Genomic DNA, 15354 nt, shown 5'->3' with positions numbered 1-15354 from the left:
ATAGGTCAAGATTGACCGAATATTTAGCAAAAGAACCCTAAACTTGGATTCCAGGTATTAGGGTTTAGGGTAATCGATTGGCCCAAGGCAATCGATTAGGGTAATCTATTAAGAGTTGTTTTTACGAAGCATAGAAGGGTGCTGAATCGATTAGGTCAATTGATTCAGCATAGGTCAATTAATTAGGGCAATTGATTGGACAGTTTTTGCAAGGAAATACAAAGACCTGGCAATCGATTTAGGCTTCACCAATCGATTGAGTTAATCGATTGGGCCATTTTCGCTAGATAACAGAAGGTGCTGGAATCGATTGGGGTAATCGATTCAGCGAGGTTTAATTGATTAGGCTAATCGATTGGAGTGTTTTCGCAAAAAATAGAAAGCTTCGGAATCGATTTGGTTAATCGATTAGAAGTTGCAATCGATTGGTATGTCTCACCAATCGATTGGACATGCAAAAAAGAGTAATTCTATAGGTTTTGAACGGTCGATCTAACGTGACAATCGATTGGAGGCAAACTAATCAATTAAGAGGCGTTTTCCATCCAAGAGAAACCCTAGAAAAAGGGGTTTCGTGATGTTTTGAAGTAGCCGGTTCTTGAGAAGTTAGAAATGAAGTGTTACTACATTTCCAACTTATCAAGAGGTATTTTCAAACAACAAAAAAGCGCTCAAAGCAAGATTCATATAAAGTTGTTTGTATTCATTGTATTTACTTTCATTTCTTGTTATATTTCTCGTGTTCGAGATTGTACTAGGCTTATTCACCTCCTAGAAGGAGGTTTTCATAATGAAATTGTAAAAGAGAGTTAGATCATTGGATTAGTCATCGAAGAGATGGATATCCAATAAAATAGAAGATATTAATATTATGGAGTCTTCACTTTCAATTTTCATTATCAATCAAGTTTTAAAAAGTGACACGAGTTATTCATCCTTCTAAGTCATACGTGTCCGGACACTTCCATCTTGAGTACAGCCTGCCGCCTACCATGAGCCAAATGATGAGCTCATGTCCATCTCATAAGCTACAGTGAGTACCTTACCACAAGCTCACGGTAATCACTTGGTTACAAACTTATGACTCCTTGTGGGTAGGCCGCCGTGAGTTTGCGGTGGTTACTTATTATAAGATTGCAATAGTCATTTGGCTCAGAGTTCATCACTGATCCAAACTTGTCGGGTTTTTTTTTTTTTTTTTTTTGTTTGTTCCCCTTCATAAAGAGATTCAAAGTTTAAAGATAAAAAACAGACGGATGGCGACTTAAAACACTCCTCTTTATTGAACCATTCAAGAATAAAGGACGGTGACATTATCCACTCAACAACAATTACTTACTTGAGAAATTTGAATTCCAAGATATTTAACACTCGGAGTGCTTCTATTTATGTGGTTGATATGAAAATTATATAAATTAAATAGAATTTATATTATTGTTTAAAAAATATTAAAGGAATAAATTGTAAAAAGGTTGAGATATTTTTAGGACATTTTTAGGATATTGATCAAAAAGGGTTATAAAAAAAATCAGATTTATCAAATCTTAAGAAAAATCACTTAAAAAAAGTTACAGAAGCTATTAAGTAAATGTTAAACAGTTATAGATGAGTCTTAAATCTTAAATTTTAAATTCTGAAGAATATTATTATATTAAAATGCTTTTTACCAATTTAACCAAAAATTATTTATATTCATCAAAATCACTTTAAAACAATCATAAAAACTACTAAATAGTTACTATAAAAACTACTAAATAGTTACTACACAATTATAGAAGCCAGTAAATAACTACTACAATACTACAATTATTATATATTATAACAATTACAAAATAGCTACTATAAATTGTAGTAGTTAGTGGTAGTTTACAATTGAAAGTAAAGATACTCTAAAAGTGGAATGTCCTTTAGACTTTTTTTAAAAAAAAATAGGGGAGCCTATTTGGCAATTTGATAATTTAAGGATGTCCGTTTGATTTTTGCTCATATTTTTATTCATTTACTAGATAAAAAATTACGGGGAGAATGGATTGTCAACCCACCCGTATATTAATTTTTACTAAAATCAAGTAAAATAATATGTTTTCTTCCATCTTGAGTACATCCTTTATCATCTTCTCAAGACGATGCGATAGTTAAGACATAAGGTATTACTATCACACTTGAGTACATCCTCTATCGCTTACCACTAAAATCAAGTAAAATAACATGTTTTCTTTTCTATCGCCTACCACGAGCCAAATGATGAGCTCATGGCCATCTCAAAATCTACCGTGACTACCTTACTGATCACCTGGTGCAAACTTACGACCTACGTATCATATATCGCAATAGTCATTTGGCTAAGAGTTCATCACTGATCGGAGCTTGTCAGTCTTTTTTTTTTGTGTGTGTTCCTTTTCTCATAAACTTAGCTTTTCTCTTCCACAATAGATAGGTCATTAAGCACGTTTTAGCTCTAAAAAAAAAAAGAAAAAAACTTATATCTTTAAGGATACTCTCAAAAGAACTTTAGCATATCTTTTCTTCCACTAGATAGATATATGTATTACACATGGAAAAGAAAGTTTCATAGTTATCTCAAAAGAGATATTTTAGCTCACTCTTTTCCTTCTCGCCAGATAATTTAACTATGTTTTTTAAAAAATAAAAACAAATCATTTTTTAGCTTATTCTTTTCTTGTATATATACATGAAATATTTTCAACTATGTTAAAAAAAATCAAAAACTTACTTCAAAGAGATATTTAACCTATCATTTTCTACTAAATGGGTTTTCATCCATCAACCTTCCCTCATACTATAAATAGCACTCGAGTGAAAGATCTAAATCATCTTTCAAGCTCTTAAGTTTGACGAAACAAAGGAAGAAATTAGAAGCAAATGGAGTCGCTCTACAAGCGTAAATTGCCAACTAGAGGTCAGTCGACTATATCTTCTTATCGCCAAATTAAGCCACGATAAGTTTATATATATAGCTAGCTAGCATGCCAATAAGATAATTGCTACTTGAAATCCTTTAGGAGTTCCATCAACTTTCCATGGGGAAGATGAACATATGATGCCCTCAATCAAGACTAAAAGCTCCTCCATCAACAAGCAAGGAATGGGCAACTTTACTAGCTACGATTATAGTAACGAAGTCGATAGAAGAGCTGCAAAGTTCATTTCCTTCGTTCAAGAGCGGCTCAGGCTCGAGCGAATCGATGATGATTGGAGGCAGTAGGACTCGTACTTGTGTCCCGAAAAGAAGGCTCCATGCATCCTTGTTTACTTTCTTACTACTTAATCCTTGTGCAAATTGTGACGATGTGGTGAAGTGTTTGCTCTATGGAAGCCAAAGGCTCAGTTCCCATTTATAATTAGAGGGACTGAGCTTCTATGGTTCGAGTAAAACTTAATGTTTTGCGCTATCTATATGCGTTTCAATTTAGCAAGAATGATCGTCTTTTGTTTTTTCAAGTATTTTTATGGTGATAAAATTGTCATGGGGATTGCCAACAATCAAATTCAAATTTGTCATCCTGAACGTGTAGAGCGGCTTGCTGTATTCTTCACGATGATTTCCCTTTTCGTCACTATCGAAGAGAACTTCACAGAATCATGGCTGTCCCTGCACATTGTGATATGCTCAACAACTCTTATGGTTGCACCTTGTGTTGTGTTGATCATACCCAAGGTAATAGCCAAATCATTCACTACGGTGAACTTCCTTGTCAGTAAACTCAGACACTATTGTAACGAACATATCCGAACCTGTTGCTTTGTGAAGCAAATTCTCCATTAACTTGTGCTGATTCTAAAGCATGAGATCCAAATTCTAAGTGATCTTTCATAGTAGATCTTGATCTTTATTTGTCGTTGGAAGAATGATCACGAACGAATCGAAAAGCTTTTCAAGATTCATAAATCAAATCCCATAGGATATGTTCTGTTGGGACCTTGATGCCCGCTAGAGTGGGGAGGGGGGTGAATAGTGTCTCATCCAAAATGTCGTTTCCTATAATAGTTAGTACACACAGCGGAATATAAAAACAAATACTAACAATAGAAAGCAAACCTAACACGTTAATTTAACGTGGTTCGGAGATAAAGTTTTTACTCCACAACTGTCCATAAGGTGGACGATCTCGATCCGTCGGTGGATGATTTCCCGGAGAACTCCCGACTAGCTCGCATAGCTCCTTGTGGGTGGAGAAACCTCGCCACAACCTCATACAAATATGCTAGATCACTTGGGCACTTGGAGACTCTAATTAGGGTTAACCACCACTAATTTCGTCAACCTTAACCAAGCTTCCAATGCTTTGTTATATAGGCTACGAGTTGGAAAACCCCGTCTACCAATCGACCGCCCTCTGTAGAGATTTGACCGTTACAACCCAATGGCTCGATGCCAGTCAATTGATACTTTCATCAGTCGACTGCTTCACACTAACCGAACTAACAGAAGTATTATGTTCGCTCCCAGTCGACTGTCCGATCGACCGCACGAGTCGACTGATGAAAACATCAATCGACTGTTACAGTACTGCGACAGTAACACTACAATACTGTTACAGTAATGCTACAGTAAAACCCTAAACTTATGATTTAACCCCTGAGTACATTCACTCAGCACTCGTCCTCGCCCGACCAATCTAGACCTAGCCTTCTAGCCTCCTCTATCAGCCTTGCGTCCCTCGGATACCTCCCCATCCTTCATGTCTTGCCTTCTGGAGTTTCCATCGGTCTTATCATTATTGTCGGGTCTTCCTTTGCCAAGAGGTCACACTTCCGGGACTTCATCCATTGCCAAATCACACTTTGACTTACGTTGCCAAGACTACATGCTTGGACTTACACCGCCAAGACTCATCCTTGGACTTTCCTCCTTTGCCAAGATCACCCTTGGACTTTTCTTGTTGTACATGTATCCTGCACACTCACAATGCATATCAAATACAACAATAAACATAATTTAAACCTTTGCCCAAACATCAAAACCTAGAGTACCCAGATTACTCCAACATATTCTTCTTCGCCGATTACTTGTTCACCACCTTTTCCTTTCAATTCCTTGGCCGCCTCTTATATAAAGGCAAGCGACAATAATATCGTTCATAAAGGTGGAAGATGAATGGTCACTCATAAAGGATGAAGGTGAAGGGGAAGAGGCACCCTTTTATCTTTATAACTCATACATCTCTCACTCATTCAAATCAATCCATAAAGGTTAAATAGTCATAAAGACCATGTAAGTCACATAGACTATATTATAATCAAGTCACAAAAACCAGAGAAAAATACTAATTAGTCACAAAGACTAAAGAAGAGCATCCAATCCATACTTTAGGGAAAATAGTTCGTGTGACAGTAAGCACACTTAACAATTATTGTTAAGAAAATTGTTACACCTTACATAGGTGTTGTATAGAATGAATCAGAGACATTAATAATTTACCTTTATCCCAGATTAAATTATTTTTATTTACATTAATATAAACATCTCTAATTTCTCATATTGACTCTTATGTTAAGATCATGTTCCATATTCAAATATTCACAACCATTTCGATACACAACAGAAATGGATCCACTAGTGAATAACATCAAAAGATGTAAATTTATTTAATCTTCCTTTTTAGCTAGAATTTATTCATTCTAATCAGTCACTTTTCTATTTATACTCTATAGACCGAATCACCCATAGCCAATAGGAAATATGCTAAAATAGCAGACACTGATCAAAACTTCAGGTAGACAGCTAAATAATCACTTAGGGTAAGATTGAGATTAACTTATAATCTCAAAGGTCTCACATAGTACAGAAGCAATGATCCATTCTTCTACTATCCTTATTGTCGTTATAGCACACGCGGTATGAATTATATTACGATATTTTTTTTCTTTACTAAAGAGAGCACATGGTTTTCTCAAAATTTAACATCATATAGATTTCGATATAGACATACTTAATGTCTAATCCTTAATTTAACATATGAATTCTAATCTGACCTTAAACATGATGGCAATATGATGGCAAAAGGCGAATACACTCGCCCCCAACTGTTAGAGTGTATACTAAAAGCCTAAGTTTTTGTAAACATTTATTTTGAATAAAGAATCACATTTGGTCAAATTGTCTACATTTAGCTGTAGTTGTTCAATTAATTTATATTGTAGATAACATAGTATGTGGTGTCACATACAGAAGATGATGTTATCAGTACCTTATAAATTATAAACAGTAGCTCACGACCAAAATGGAAAGGAATAAACCATTGGAAAGTCGTAGTGTAATTAGGAATTAGTTTATCTTAACTATATAATTACACTAGTACACTTAGAGTGTATTGAGTAGGACCATTAGAGGTCGTTTCTTTTATACTGACTTTATAAAGGAACAAAGACCTCAGTTATTATGGAAGTGTGTGCTCTTAATCCTAATATAATAACAAGCACATATACTTGATATTTATTTCTTTAATTTATCAATGGGTGAGATTTAGTTCAATAAATCAATAAGCCCGATAAGTAGGGAAATGATATCACTTATAGTGTGTGTTGTTGATTATAGAAAGAAACTGTGTCCTAGTAATCTAGGTTGATAATGTCCCCAAGATGAGCTCATAAGGATTGTCATGTTAAACCCTACAGGTTGACTTAGTCCGACATGACGATAAGGTTGAGTGGTACTATTCTTGGATTAAGATATTAATTAAATGAGTTGTCAATAACTCACTTAATTAGTGGACATTCGACATCTTAAACACAGGGAGACTAACACACTCATAATAAGAAGGAGCCCAAAAATATAATTTGGGATTGGTTCGGTAGTTCAATAATAGTTCTCTAGTGGAATGAATTATTATTGATAAAATTAAGTTGTGTGTTCGGGGCGAACACGGGATGCTTAATTTTATCGGGAGACCAAAACCAATTCCTCCTCTCGGTACCTATCGTAGCCTCTTATTTATAGAGTACTATACCCACTATACCCACCTTCATACCCATGATGAGGGGGTCGGCCAAGCTAGCTTGTGGATTAAGCTAGGGTCGGCCAAGCCTTGATTCATGGGTGGCCGGCCCTAGCTTGAACCCAAGCTTAGGTGGTCGACCCCCATTAAATTTAAAAGAATTTTAAATTTAAATTTTTCTTATGTGGAAGATATAATTTATTGGAGATAATTAAAATTAAAATATCTCTTCTACTAAAGATTAAGAAAAGAGATTAGATCTCTTTCCTTATTTGTAGATAGGAAAGATATTTTATTTTTTCTTTTTGTAAATTATTCACATGTTGAAAAATTAAAATTATAGAAATTTCTTTTTATCAACCATGAAGGGATTTTAAAGGGAAATTTTATTTTTTAAAATTTCCGAAGACAAATAAGGAATTTTTAATTGTTGATTAAAAATGATCTTGTTTGCTCTCTATGAGGTGGTCGGCCATTACATAATTGATTAAGAAATTTTATTTAATTTTTCTTAATTAATTGATGACAAGGAAAATTAAGGAAATTTTATTGTAATTAAATTTCCTTATTTACCAAAGCTAAGGAATATAAAAGAGGGGGTTGGGGTGCCTTCATGAGATACAACCTCTATTATTCTCTCCCTCTTTTCCTTGGTGTTGTGGTCGGCCATCTTCTCTCCCTCTCTTCCTCTTTGTGGTGGCCGAAACTCTTCCTTGCTTGGAGCTTTTGTGGTGGCCGGATACTACTTGGAGAAGAAGAAGAAGAAGGAAAGAAAGCTTGCATCCCTTGGAGCTTAGTTGGTGGAAAAAGTTCTTCATCCTTGGATTTTGGTGCTTGGCCGAAACTTGAAGGAAGAAGAAGAAGGTGCTAGGTGGTCCTCATCTTGGAAGTGTTGGAGTGTATACTGAAAGCCTAAGCTTTGTAAACATTCATTATGAATAAAGAATCACATTTGGTCTAATTATCTACATTTGTTTTGTAGTTGTTCATTTAATTTATATTGTAGATAACATAGTATGTGGTGTCACATACAGAAGATGATGTTATCAGTACCTTATAAATTATAAACAGTAGCTCACGACCAGAATGGAAAGGAACAAACCATTAGAAGGTCGTAGTGTAATTAGGTATTAGTTTATCTTGACTATATAATTACACTAGTACACTCAGAGTGTATTGAGTAGGACCATTTGAGGTTGTTCCTTTTATACTGACTTTATAAAGGAACAAAGACCTCAGTTATTATGGAAGTGTGTGCTCTTAATCCTAATATAATAACAAGCACATATGTTTGATATTTATTTCTTTAATTTATCAATGGGTGAGATTTAGTTCGATGAATCAATAAACCCGATAAATTGGGAAATGGTATCACTCATAGTGTGTGTTGTTGATTATAGAAGGAAACGTGTCCTAGTGATACTAGGTTGATAATGTCCTCAAGAGGAGCTCATAAAGATTGTCATGTTAAACCCTGCGGTGGACTTAGTCCGGCATGATAATAAGGTTGAGTGGTACTACTCTTGGACTTAGATATTAATTAAATGAGTTGTCGGTAACTCACTTAATTAGTGGACATTCGATATCTTAAACACAGGAGACTAACACACTCATAATAAGAAGGAGCCCAAAATGTAATTTGGGATTGGTGCGGTAGTTCAATGATAGTTCTCTAGTGGAATGAATTATCATTGATAAAATTAAGTTGTGTGTTAGGACATGGGATGCTTAATTTTATCGGAGACCAAAACCAATTCCTCCTCTCGGTCCCTATCGTAGCCTCTTATTTATAGAGTACTATACCCACATATACCCACCTTCTATACCCACCTAAAGGGGCCGGCCAAGCTAGCTTGGGAACCAAGCTAGGGCCGGCCTAAGCATGGTTTAGGGCCTAGCTTGAACCCAAGCTAGTAGGGCCGGCCATAATTAAATAAAAAAGAAATTTAATTTTAGATTTTATTATTATGTGGAAGATATAATTTAAAGAGAATTAAAATTAAAATATCTCTCTTGTAAAAGATTTACAAAAGATTAAAGAAAGAGATTAGATCTCTTTCCTTATTTGTAGATTGGAGAGTTTTTATTTTCTCTTTAAAATTATTCACATGTTAATAAAATTAAAATTATAGATATTTCCTTTTATTAACCATGAAGAGATTTTTAAAGAGAAATTTTATTTTTTAAAATTTCCGGAAACAAATAAGGAAAGTTTTAATTATTCATTAAAACTTGTCCAATTTGCTTCCTCTTGATGTGGCCGGCCATTAGAGTTTATTTGGGAAATTTTATTTTATTTTTCTCAAATAAATCATGTCAAGGAAATTAAGGAAATTTTATTGTAATTAAATTTCCTAATTTGCCTAGGCCAAGGAATATAAAAGAAGGGGTGAGGGTGCCTTCACAATATACAACCTCTATTGTTTTCTCTCCCTTTCTCCTTGGTGTTGTGGCCGGCCATTACCCTCTCCCTCTCTTCCTCTTGTGGTGGCCGAATACTTCATCTCTCTTGGAGTTCTTGTGGTGGCCGGATACTACTTGGAGAAGAAGAAGAAGAAGGAGAGAAAGCTAGCATCTCTTGGAGCTTGGTTAGTATTTTGATTTTCTTCTTTGGTAAAGTTCTTCCTTTGTGGCCGAACCTTGCTTGGAGAAGAAGAAGGTGGTTGGTGGTTTCTCATCTTGGTAGATCGTTGCCCACACAACGTCCGAGGTTAGAAGAGGAATACGGTAGAAGATCAAGAGGTTTTCTACAAGGTATAACTAGTAATTTCTATTTCCGCATCATGCTAGTTATTTATGGAAATAATACCAAATACAAGAGGCTTACGTTCTAGTATTTCGAATATGTTTTTTCGAAGTTGTGTTCTTTTGTTTCTTTCTTTTCCTTGTGATTTGATTGTTCTCTTTGGTTAACCTAAAGTTATTTTAGGAAATTAAATATTAGCTTTCTATTAAAGGTTTTGTCTAGTCGGTGGTGGTTGCTCCCATATCCAAGAAGGCCATGTGCCTCGCCACGTCAGTACTGGGAACCTTTTATGGAAATTAATATTTAATGGAATTAATAACTTAAGGAGACTTGGGTCGAACGTGTTAAGTTCCGCAGGAGATCCAAGTCAAAACCTAAAAGAACAAATAGATTAAGTTTTGGATCAAACGTGTTAAGTTCCGCAGGAGATCCAAAATTTAATTTAAAAGAACACATGGTAGCTAGGAAAAGGTTCAGATCTTTGTACAAAATTTTTGTACAGTGGAACCTATAGGCTTTCCGAGTAGCAACCAACAGGAAGATCATTGCCCACACAACGTCCGAGGTTAGAAGAGGAATACGGTAGAAAATCAAAAGGTCTTTCTAAAAGGTATAACTAGTATTTTTCCTTTCCGCATCATACTAGTTATTTTTTGAAATAATATCAAATACAAGAGGCTTGCGATTCTAGTATTTCGAAATAGTTTTCGAATTTGTGTTTTTTTTGTTTTTCTTTTCCTTGTGATTTGATTGTTCTTTTCGGTTGACCTAGAGTTATTTAAGGAAATTAAATATTAGCTTTCCTTAAAAGGCTTTGTCTAGTCGGTGGTGGTTGTTCCCGTATCCAAGAAGGCCATGTGCCTCGCCACGTCAGCACTGGAAGCCAATTTTGAAAATTAATATTTAATGGAATTAATAACCTAGGTGATTTGGATCAAACGTGTTAAGTTCCGCAGGAGATCCAAGTCTAAACCTAAAAGAACGAATAGATTAAACTTTGGATCAAACGTGTTAAGTTCCGCAGGCGATCCAAGTTTAATTTAAAAGAACACATGGTATCTAGGAAAAGGTTCAGACCTTTGTACAAAATCTTTGTACAGTGGAACCATTAGGTTTTCCGAGTAGCAACCAACAATTGGTATCAGAGTTAGGGTTTTGCCTCTGTGTATTTGGTATTAGTTTAATTATGCACATGTCATACATAATTTAGGCAGGTTAATAGTAGGATGTGCTAACTTTATGGATGCAGGATCCAACTATTATGGCTTTTAGTTATTATGTGTATGATTGGATCCTTGGGCATGTCAAGGGCATTTATATGTGTGTGCATGATTGTATTATAAAATACAGCAGGAGATGTATTTAGTTTTATTAGGATTTTATTTTTGATCTAGTTACATGTACATTCCTTTTATGGAATATAGGATCGATGGATGTAAATTTTCATTTTATGTTCGATCTAGTTTACATGTACATTCCTTCGAGGAATATAGGATCGAAAAAGATAAAATTTTATTTGTGTCGCGGATCGAATCTTGCAAGGCGTGGAACCTTTTGAGGACCAGAGGCGCAGCGGAACAAGGAGCAAGATGGATACGACATCAAGACCCGGTGGCGGTGGCCAAATATGGCAGCAGCTTGGGATGACAACACACGGAGGACAACCATAGATAAAAGCCATAATAGTTGAAAATTAGATTTTCTATTTATTGCTTTTATATTGTGCTGTGTGTGCATGTTAGTATACATGTTTAGTAGGCTAGCATAGTTAAAATTCCTCATTTATAAATAACTAAGTGGGAGAGGGATTTTAAATAAATTCCACGGTCTCCATTACTGGTTTGTAAGTGATGCAAACAAGCTTGCGCGTTGGCTCTAAGTGCCTTCCTCCATATCGGATGAGCTTGTTTGTGGATCACTAGAACAAACTTCCATTTGGGATGACTATAGGAAGTTAATTAAGAGCGTGTGATCTTCCCCATCTGAAGGGGCACAATCTTATTAATGGACTTAATGTCAAGTAATGGTATACACTTAGGCACAACTAATAGTATCCTCCCCATCGGAGTCACTACTATTATTTGTGTAACCAAAGGATACCAACTATTAATTTTATTTGTCAAAAAGTTAGGTTGACAAGATAATAAAATTAATGGGTTAAAACCCTCCTTTTACAAATGTTGAATTTGTATACGTCCACACTATCATGGCATATAAAATTCACGGTGTTTTGAGGTGTTGGTTAATTTAAAATAGTATTATTTGAGGAATCAATATTATTCTAAATTTAGAGTTCTGACCAAAAGTTATTTGTGATTCTTAGGATGACTTTCAACCCACTGTCCATCATACTACAACAGAATAGACTTACTGGTCCTAACTACATAGATTAGAAAAGGAACCTGGACATTGTTCTTACTGCTGAAAGCTATAAGTTTGTACTGACTGAGCCTTGTCCTGATGCACCCACTGGTGAATCTACCCAAGAGGAGATTGAATATCATAAGAAATGGGTAAAGGCAGATGAGATGGCGCGGTGTTACATTTTGGCTTCAATGTCAAATGTATTGCAACATCAGCATCAAGATTTACCAACAGCTTATGATATTATAAACAATCTCAAGGAACTCTTTGGTCATCAGGATCGGGCTTCTAGACAAGAAGCCATGAGAAAGATAATGACAGCCACCATGCAAGAGGGTACTCCTGTGAGGGATCATATCCTAAAGATGATGACTTATCTGAACGAAATACAGATCCTTGGAGGAGAAATTGATGGGGAAACCCAGATCGATATGATCCTCCAAACACTACCTAGAAGTTTTGAGCAATTCCGCCTGAATTACAATATGAACAAAAGGGTTTATTCATTGGCAGAACTACTGACAGAACTTCAGGCAACAGAAGGTTTGTTTCATCACAATTCTCATATTCACTATGCTGAAAATGGTTCTACTTCTAAACCGAAAGGAAAGAAGAAGAAGAAACAAGTTGGTCCAGCAAAGAAAGTGAATAAATCTCAGAGTACAGGACCTAAAGCTGGAGTGAAGAAGCCAAAGGGTAAGTGCTTCATCTGCAAGCAATCAGGGCATTGGAAGGTGGACTATCCTCGTAGGAATCAAAACAATAAAGGTATATCTCATGCTCTAGTTGTTGAAACATGTTTAGCGATGTTATCTACCAGCACCTGGTGTGTAGATACGGGAGCCACTGATCATGTCTGTAATTTCTTGCAGGGGTTCCAGGAAACCCGACGACTAACTGAATGAGAGATTATTGTCTACATGGGCAATGCTACTAAGGTGGCGGTTGTTGCAGTGGGAGACGTCTACTTATCTTTTAATAGAAATAGAAATTTGGTTTTAAGAAATTATCTTTATGTACCCAGTTTTAGAAAGAATTTAATTTCAGTTTCTAAACTATTTTTGGATGGATATTCAGTTTCCTTTAGTAACGATGTAGTTATTAAGAGAAATAAAGTGATTATCTGTTCTGGTGCATTAGTTGGCAATTTGTATACTTTAAATCCAATTTCTCCCACAAAGCAAAATATGGAAATTTATAACTCATCTTCTAACTCTAATAAGAGAAAATAACCATCGGAAATGAACCAAGCATATCTTTGGCATCTAAGGTTTGGTCATATTAACTTAAGTAGGATTCAGAGGCTTATAGCTGATGGACTCTTGGGTTCATTAGAGTTGGAAAATTTTCCAACTTGTGAATCTTGCTTGGAAGGTAAAATGACCAAGAGGCCTTTCAAAGCCAAGGGGTATAGAGCCAAAGAAGTGTTAGAATTGGTTCATTCTGATTTGTGTGGTCTTATGTCTGTCCAGGCAAGAGGTGGTTTTGAATATTTTGTCTCTTTTATAGATGATTATTCAAGATACAGATACATTTACCTAATGCGCCGCAAGTCCAAGTGCTTTGATAAGTTCAAAGAGTACAAGACTGATGTGGAGAAACGACTAGGTAAAAGTATCAAGACACTACGGTCTGATCGTGGTGGCGAATACCTCTTAGGAGAGTTTAGGAATTACTTATCAGAGGCCGGGATTCAATCCCAACTGTCCGCACCTGGTACACCCCAACAGAATGGTGTGGCAGAACGAAGGAATAGGACTCTTATGGAAATGGTTAGATCGATGATGAGTTATTCAGAATTACCAAATTCGTTTTGGGGATACGCTCTGGAAACGACAGTGTACATTCTGAACTTAGTACCTTCTAAATCAGTTTCTACTACTCCCACAGAATTGTGGAATGGGCGAAAGCCCAGTCTAAGACATATTCGGATTTGGGGTAGTCCAGCACATGTGCTGAAACCAGATGTTGATAAGTTAGAATCTCGTACAGAAGTTCGCGTGTTTGTAGGGTATCCCAGAGGAACGAAAGGTGGTTTATTTTATAGTCCTAAAGACGAGAAGGTCATTGTTAGCACCAATGCCCAGTTTTTAGAAGAAGACTATATAATGGATCACAAGCCCAGTAGCAAAGTTGTTTTAGAAGAACTTATAGAGGACACGTCTACCTTAGTAACAATAGTACAATATGAAGTACCACAAGAGACTGCAACACGTGTCACACATGATACACAACCACAGACAGTGTCTCGTCGTAGTGGGAGGGTTGTAAGGCAGCCTGATAGATTCATGTTTTTGGGAGAGTCTTCGGACTTGATCCCGGGTAAACATGAACCTGATCCCCGAACATATGACGAAGCACTCCAAGATATAGATGCAGCATCTTGGCAAAAGGCAATGAATTCTGAAATAGAGTCTATGTACTCTAATAAAGTCTGGGAGCTTGTAGAACCACCCGATGGTGTAAAATCCGTTGGATGCAAGTGGATCTACAAAAGGAAAAGAGGGACAGACGGGAAGGTAGAAACCTTCAAAGCTAGGCTTCTTGCGAAAGGGTACACTCAGAAAGAGGGAATCGATTATGAGGAAACTTTTTCACCGGTAGCAATGCTTAAGTCTATCCGGATACTCTTATCCATTGCTGCTCATATGGATTATGAGATTTGGCAAATGGATGTCAAGACAGCTTTCCTTAATGGAAGTCTTGAAGAGAACATCCATATGAAGCAACTAGAAGGGTTCATTGAAAAAGGCAAAGAGCATCTAGTGTGCAAGCTCAATCGGTCCATTTATGGACTGAAGCAAGCTTCAAGGTCTTGGAACATTCGGTTTAATGAAGTGATCCAGTCATATGGATTTATTCAGTGTCCGGATGAGTCTTGTGTATACAAGAAGTGTAATGAAAACGTGGTGGTATTTCTTGTACTATACGTAGATGATATTTTGTTAATTGGCAACAATGTCAAGGTATTATTGGACGTAAGGGTATGGTTGTCCAAACAATTTGATATAAAGGACTTAGGAGATTGTGCACACATTCTTGGGATCAAAGTTATAAGGAATCGCAAGAAAAGAATGTTGTGTCTGTCCCAAGCTTCATATATAGATACAATCCTTGCTCGTTTTAGCATGCAGGATTCCAAGAAAGGTTTCTTACCTTTTAGGCATGGAGTAGCTCTATCTAAAGAGATGTCTCCGAAGACATCAAAGGAGATAGAGGACATGAAAGCAGTTCCTTATGCTTCGGCTGTAGGAAGCCTAATGTATGAAATGCTATGTACGAGAC

The 15354-nt window shown here is 36.2% G+C and overlaps 1 long non-coding RNA gene across 1 annotated transcript; it reads left to right on the top strand.

Annotated features, from left to right (window-relative positions):
• Window positions 1-2735: 2735 nt before the first annotated feature.
• On the top strand, window positions 2736-3462 carry LOC121990202. The gene is made up of 2 exons (XR_006114499.1): window positions 2736-2920; window positions 3024-3462. It is a non-coding gene; the product is annotated as an uncharacterized LOC121990202 (long non-coding RNA).
• The last annotated feature ends 11892 nt before the right edge of the window (window positions 3463-15354 follow it).

The sequence above is a fragment of the Zingiber officinale genome, chromosome 6B (assembly GCF_018446385.1).
Source record: "Zingiber officinale cultivar Zhangliang chromosome 6B, Zo_v1.1, whole genome shotgun sequence".
Lineage (NCBI taxonomy): Eukaryota > Viridiplantae > Streptophyta > Magnoliopsida > Zingiberales > Zingiberaceae > Zingiber > Zingiber officinale.
The sequence above is the reverse complement of the archived record's forward strand: the minus strand, read 5'-3'. Positions and strand labels throughout refer to the sequence as shown.